We start from the raw sequence: 6,600 nt of genomic DNA, 5'->3' as shown, positions 1-6,600 counted from the left end.
AATGAAGAGAGAAAAAGAAGACTCTGGCCAACGTCCAAACCATAGAGATGCCAGAAGGAGAAAAGAAAGAGCAAGAAATTGAAAACTTATTTGAAAAAATAATGAAAACTTCCCTAATTTGGTGAAGGAAATAAAAATACAAGTCCAGGAAGCACAGAGTCCCAACAAGTTGGACTCAAAGAGGGCAACACCAAGTCACATCATAATTAAAATGCCAAAGATTAAAGATAAAGAGAGAATCTTAAAAGTAGCAAGAGAAGAGAGTTACCTACAAAGGAGTTCCCATAAGACTATCAGCTAATTTTTCAAAAGAAACGTTGCAGTCAAGAAGGGACTGGAAAGAAGTATTCCAAGTCATGAAAGGCAAGGACCCACATCCAAGATTACTCTATCCAGCAAAGCTATCATTTAGAATGGAAGGGAGGATAAAGTGCTTCCCAGACAATGTAAAGCTAAAGGAGTTCCTCATCACCAAGCCCTTATTATATGAAATGTTAAAGGGACTTATTTAAGAAAAAGAAGAAGATCAAAACTATGAACACTAAAATAACAACAAACTCACAGCTATCAACAACTGGATCTGAAAAGCCAAAACAACTTCAGCTGGTGTGGCTCAGTGGATTGAGTGCCAGCCTACAAACCAAAGGGTTACTAGTTCGATTTCCAGTCAGGGCACATGCCTGGGTTGTGGGCCAGGCCCTCACTAGGGGGTGCACAAGAGGCAACCACACACTGATGTTTCTTTTCCTCTCTTTCTCCCTTCCTTCCCCTCTTTCTAAAAATAAATAAATACAATTTTTAAAAAAAGAAAAGACTTCTGGCCAAGATGGAGACATAGGTAGAAGCATTGTGCCTCCTCGCACAACCAAAATAAGGACAACAACAATTTAGAAATAAAATAACAACTAGAACGGACAGAAAATTGAACTGTATGGAAGTTGGACAACCAAGGAGTTAAAATAGACACATTCATCTAGACTGGTGGGCAGGGCAGAGTTGGGCAGCTGGGTGGAGAGGGGTCTCGGCACAAAAAGTGGTGGCACCAGGCATGTAAGGCACCCTGGGCGCAAGACCACAGCGGGCAGACCCTGGGACGGGGAGACCCTGGCAACAGGCAGAGCCAGCAAGGCGGTGATTGTGAAGCGAGGCACTGTGCACAAGGCAGCTGGCTGACTCCAAGATCCCAGGGTCCCAGCACCAGGAAATAGAGCCATGGGACACTGATTAAAAACACCTCTGGGGGTTGAGGTACAGGGAGAGACTCCCAGCCTCACAAGAGAGTTTGTTGGAGAAACCCACAGGGCCCTAAAACACACAAGCCCACCCACACAGGAATTAGCACCAGAAAGGCCCAGTTTGCTTGGGGGAAGCAGTGGAAGGGACTGAAGTCTGACGGAAAGCGAAGCAAGTGTCATTGTCCCCTCTTGGACCCCATCCCCACATACAGCATCACAACTCAGCAACTGGGTTAACCTGCCCTGGTGAACACCTAAGGCTCCACACCTCATCTATAACAGGTGAAACAAGACAAAAAAAATGGCCTAAATGGAAGAACAGATCAAAGCTCCATAGCAAATACAACTAAGCAACCAAGAGAGAGCCACCCTATCAGATACACAGTTCAAAGCACTGGTAATCAGGATGCTCACAGAATTGGTTCAATTTGGTCACAAATTAGATGAAAAAATGAAGGCTACAATAAGTGAAATGAAGAAAAATGCACAGGGAACCAATAGTGATGGGAAGAAAACTGGGTCTCACATCAATGGAGTGGACCAGTAGGAAGAAAGAAATATCCAAACAGAAAAGAATGTAGAAACAAGAATTCAAAAAAATGAGGAGAGGTTTAGAAACCTCCAGGACATCTTTAAACATTCCAACATCTGAATTATAGGAGTACCAGAAGGGGAAGAGGAAGAGCAACAAATGGAAAAGTTATTTGAACAAATAATAAAGGAGAACTTTACTAAGCTGGCAAAGGAGATAAACTTCTAGGAAGTCCAGGAAGCTCAGAGAGTCCCAAAGAAGTTGGACCCAAGGAGGAACACATCAAGGCACATTATAATTACATTAGTCAAGGTAAAAATGAAGGAGAGAATCCTAGAAGCAGCAAGAGATAAGGGGACAGCAACCTACAAAGGAGTTCCCATCGGACTGTCAGCTGATTTCTCAAAAGAGACCTTGCAGGCAAGAAGGGGCTGGAAAGGAGTATTCCAAGTCATGAAAGGCAAGGACCTACATCCCAGAATGCTCTATCTGGCAAAGCTTTCATTTAGAATGGAAGGGCAGATAAAGTGCTTCTCAGATAAGGTCAAGTTAAAGGAGTTCATCATCACCAAGCCCTTATTATATGAAATGTTCAAGGGACTTATCTAAGAAAAAGAAGATAAAAAACATGGGTAATAAAATGACAGCAAACTCACAATTATTAATAACCACACCTAAAACAAAAACAAAAAACTAAGCAATCAACTAGAACAGGAACAGAACCACAAAAATGGAGATCACAGGGAGGGTTAGCAAAAGGGGAGTGGGAGGAGGAGAGAGGGGAAACAGGTACAGAGAATAAGTAGCATAGATGGTGGGTAGAAAATAGACAGGGGGAGGGTAAGAATAGTATGGGAAATGTAGAAGCTAAAGAACTTATAAGTATGACACATGGACATGAACTAAAGGGAGGGAATGTGGGTGGGAGAGGGTGTGCAGGGTGGAGGGGAGTGAAGGGGAGGAAATGGGACAACTGTAATAGCATAATCAATAAAATATATTTTAAAAGATTGAAAAACAAAATAAATAAAATAAAATACTAAAAGAAAAATAAAAAAACAAAAACAAACGAAGCAAACAACTAGAACAGGAACAGAATCATACAAATGGAACTCGCATGGAGGGTGATCAGTGGGGAGGGAAAAGGGGAGAAATGGGGGTAATGTACAGAGATTAAGAAGCATAAATGGTAGGTACAAAATAGACAAGGGGAGGTATAGGAAATGGAGAAGCCTAAGAACTTATATGCATGACCCACTGACTGACAGGGGGGCAGGGAACGCAGGAGGGAAGAGGGGTACTGCACAGAGGTAGGCAAAGAGGGAAAATTGGGGCAACTGTAATAGCATAATCAATAACATATACTTTAAAAAAGAAAGAAAAAGTATCCACAGTACATATAAACAAGAACATACTCTAATAAAAGTGAATACGCACTATAGAACAAAATATTACATTTGAATAACGACACTGTCAGGTATCCAGGAAAAGCAAAAATTTCACTAAACACTTAATACCTGGTGAACAGTAGGGAAAAAAGAATTCTGCTCAAAACTAGCCTGAATCTAATTGCAATGCCACTATTGCTTTGGAGCCACACCCAGGTAGTATTCACTTCAAATCTTAGAATGTAGAAAAATCCCAGATTCTGAATCTGATTAGCTGTGTGGCTTGAGGGAGAAAGGTACCCATAGATTGTCTTTGCTCTGATATTTTACAATGTCCACAATCCACCAGTAGGGGGCAGCAGTACTATCCATAGCACCTTCCTGGACATCTGTTAACCCCCACTGAACTCACATACCAAAAGAAGGGAATTGTAGGCAAAGTGAGTTTAGGGTATATTTTTGAGAAAATAATATATATGGTACTTAAGTACCATATTACCAAATCTCAATTAATCTGGGTATGATGACTAGGGGGATTCACTAATATCCCCATAAAACAAAACCACAGCCAATTCCGTTACTTGGGGAGAGTAAGGGGTTTTCAGGCCTTCCACCCACTGTGAACTGGCAATTCAGCAGAATGGATCAGCTCCTCCTCCTGTCCAAGCCCCAGCTTCCAGGAAGAGCTGGCGCTGGTGTTAATCAGTGCTAAACTGTGTTAATGGATTATACCAAACCACTCACAGACAATTTGTTTGGAACTTCAGAAAATCAGATAAAATCATTGTTCTGTATCTAGTTAAGAGGGGGAAAATATTCACATTAAAATTTTAAAAAATACATTGTTTTCTCAACATTAAGAATTTCTATTTCATACTTGGAGTTATTTTTTTTTTTACTTATTTATAAATAGGTTTTTTAAAAAATCAAATATCAGTTCTTTGGATACATAAATGGGAAACAAGGAAAAATTGGTTAAAATTCCTTTGCTCTTTGTCAAGGTCAGAGCCTGTGTTCTAAATCACGCTCCTCCCAGGGATGAGGCTCCTCACACCACATTGCCACCAGCAGGAGCAGTGCCGAGCTTCTATGAAATGAAGGCTGCCCCACCGCTGGCTCCATGGAGGCTCTGAAGGTTCTGTGGAGATGAGGGGACAGTGCAGGGATCGAGGATTCTGCCTGGCTGAGGGTGACCAGACAAAGCATCCCGGATCCAGAGATTGTACGATGTAAGTCAATGAGCATCTTAAAATCATACCATGTGATTTGTAGCACATGTAAATGAATATTATGTATATATACACACATTCTACATATGTATCTATTTATTCAATTGGTATTTTATATATAATAGAATGTATATAAAAAGATGATCAAAATGACATTAAAATTTTAGCAGTACTTATCTTTGGTGGTAGATATTGAAAAGCTGATTCTCATTTATGTGGAGAAGAAGGAAGAACTGAGTGTAACTGAGACCCTCTGACAAGAACAAGTCTGGGGGACATGTCCTTCTGAAGATGAAGACAGCTCATGAAGCTAAGTAGTGAGAACAGCGTGGTCTGGGCATGCAGACGCACACGGAAACAGGGGGACAGAAAAAGGAGCTCAGAACCAAGCCTGCTCATACATGGAAACAAACTTACGTTAAAGCAGGTATGCCCCATTTAATAAATAATAAATAAGTACTATTTAATAAGTCTGAGGCAACACACTAAACATGAAGGAAAATAACATTAAATCCTTTTTTTCCTGCCACATTTAAAATATCAATTCCACATGGATGAAAGACTTAAATGTGAAAAATCTGTGAAACTCATAAGATAATATAAAGACTCTCAGGGTAGGAAAAGATCTTAACACACCCATGCACAAACATGGAAAAACTGTTTGAATTATGTTAAAATTAAGAACTTCTTTTTTCTTTTCTTTTTTATTGTATTTTCCATTACCTTTTATCTCCCATATCCTCTCCCACCTCCCCCACCCCTCTGCAGTCACCACACATTAAGAACTTCTATTCATCAAAAGATGCCATCAAGAAATCAAAAAAGCAAGATGATAATAATTATCTTGCTTTTTAAAATAATAAAAAAGCAATATTATAGTTAATAATATTGCACTTCACACTTAAAAATGTCAGAGGGTACATCTCATGGCAACTGTTCTTAGCACAGTAAAAAAAAATTAAACACACAAAAAAGACATTGAAAAGACAAGCCAGGAAGTAGGAAAAGATGCTGACAACACATATAACTGACAAAGATTAATGTCCAGAATATACAGAGAATTTACATAACTCAACAATGAAAACACAGATAGCCTAACAGAAAACATATTCACAAAACACCACCAGGCACTTCACAGAAAAGGAAACACAAAAGGCCTGTAAATATATGTGGCCTCAACTTCATTAGCAATCAAGGAAATTTAAAACCAAATAAACTACCATGTTCTACTTAGAAGTCAGGTAATATCAATGCTGGGAGGGAGGTGGATATAACAAAAAAGAGACCCGATCACTTCCGGTGAGAATGGAAATTGGCACCACCGTTATCAGTTATTGTCTAGCAGATCCATTAGTAGTGACATGGGTAAGTAAGTTGTGGTGTAGTACATGATAGAATACTACACAGTAGTTACAGAGAGTGAATGAAACTATGTACTCTAACTTGACATATCTTGAACAAAAGAAATGAGCCATGAAGTTCAATTTTATTTGTATAAGTTTCCAAACAACAAAACCACGGGATATATTTATATAGTGACACATATGTAGGTGGTAAAACTCTAAGGAGAAGTAATACAAGGTTATCATGTGGTAGGGGAAATGCGCAAATGCATGGAAGCTGGCAGTAATCAACTGGACACATTCCATGGGAGAGTGGCAGGCCACCAAGCAGGGTCTCACATGGGGCACAGAAAGTGTGCAGTGCTGCCTCCTTATGTCACCAGTGGAGGCGTCAGTTCTTACAGCTGGACCACCCAGCTCAAAATACATGCTCCAAGTGAACCTCTGTCTTTTGTCTCCACATGTAAATTTGCCTTTAAGGAGATGCTATAGACTGATGTCTGTGATCCCCAAAAGTCATATGTTGAAACCTAATCCCCGAGGTGATGGAATTAGGAGGTGGGTATCCTTGGGAGATAATTAGGTCAAGAGGTAGAGCCCATGATGGGATTAGTGCCCTGATAAAAGAGACCCCAGTGAGCTCCCTCCTACCCCTTTCCACCAGGTGAGGACACAACGAGAAGATGTCCTCTATTGACTAGGACCTGGGTTCTCACCAGATGTGGAATCTGTTGGCACCTTGCTCTTCAACTTCCAGCCTCCAGAACCATGAGAAATAAATTTCTGTTGTCAAAAGCCACCCAGTCTTTAGAGTTTTGTTATAATTGCTGGGGGGACTAAGACAGGAGGTATAAGATCCCCAAATACTTGTAT

Source organism: Phyllostomus hastatus, unplaced genomic scaffold (assembly GCF_019186645.2).
Source record: "Phyllostomus hastatus isolate PE091 unplaced genomic scaffold, TTU_PhHast_1.1 phas_scaffold_46, whole genome shotgun sequence".
Taxonomy (NCBI): domain Eukaryota; kingdom Metazoa; phylum Chordata; class Mammalia; order Chiroptera; family Phyllostomidae; genus Phyllostomus; species Phyllostomus hastatus.
Note: the sequence above shows the minus strand (reverse complement) of the source record.